General features: G+C 41.7%; 1 protein-coding gene across 1 annotated transcript in view; it reads right to left on the bottom strand.

The window, feature by feature from the left end:
* UQCC5 (ubiquinol-cytochrome c reductase complex assembly factor 5) overlaps positions 1-536 on the bottom strand; it is a 4,550-nt gene extending 4,014 nt beyond the window's left edge. Inside the window, exon 1 of the mRNA XM_072421043.1 lies at positions 386-536. The gene's annotated coding sequence lies outside the window, so the exon portion shown is untranslated. The remainder of the gene's footprint in view (positions 1-385) is intronic.
* Positions 537-941: the final 405 nt, after the last annotated feature.

Here is a 941-nt window from a genome sequence, read left to right as displayed (position 1 = left end):
GATATGTTTATTTCCCTAGTGGTTGGCATTGATGAACTTTTTTCAACCTGAATTACTATGTAACTATATTTACCATTGCAAACTAATAGGGGGATTCTGATTTCTATTTTATGATCACATTATTATTATTATTGTTATAATTAACCAGTATTATATCTTTGTAAAGGGCACTAGAATGTTCTAGCAATAGGCACATTATTATTATAGCACCAACATATTATGCAGCGCTGTACAATAAATAGGGGTTACAAATGACAGACAGATACAGACATGGACACAGGAGGAGGAAAAAGGACTCTGACCAGAAGAGCTTACAATCTAGTCACATTGATCAATACATATGTGGCCATCTCGTATTAAGAAATACATGACAATAATTGTGTACCTCTCCCCAGCAGAAGGATCCGCCGACCAGCAGCGCTCAGACCGGGCTCCTCCCAGCCTCCATACACCGGTCACCTCTACCAGACCATGGGCCAAACATAACTACACACTCACTGACATGTGATGGACAAACATGACTTTACCCCGGGAAACTGCTGCATGTTCATTACTGATAGAAGCCGCGCAAGTAGCAAGAACACCCAGGGAAACAAACCTGCAGGACAAGCATGAGTATACCCTGGATGAACACAGAATGTCAGGCGCACATATGGTTTCCATAACAACAATAAATGCTCTCCTACGTGTGCAGTGTTTACATTTATTTGGTGATAACTTTAATTAAGATAACAAACTAATACTAATGTGCAAATCACAGACGTGACGTTTCCCTTGCTCCTAATGTCCCGCAGATGAATAGTATGATGCCGGGACAGCCCTAGCAGTCAGGCCCGGAGAGGCCTTACATTCTCAGAGGCAGAAGCCGATTCCATTCAGATGTAGTTCTGTCACATGCCACTAGATGGCGCTAATAACCACATCCATTTTAATTATAGGCA

The sequence above is a fragment of the Pyxicephalus adspersus genome, chromosome 8 (genome assembly GCF_032062135.1).
Source record: "Pyxicephalus adspersus chromosome 8, UCB_Pads_2.0, whole genome shotgun sequence".
Lineage (NCBI taxonomy): Eukaryota > Metazoa > Chordata > Amphibia > Anura > Pyxicephalidae > Pyxicephalus > Pyxicephalus adspersus.
This window is presented reverse-complemented; position numbering and strand designations above follow the sequence as displayed.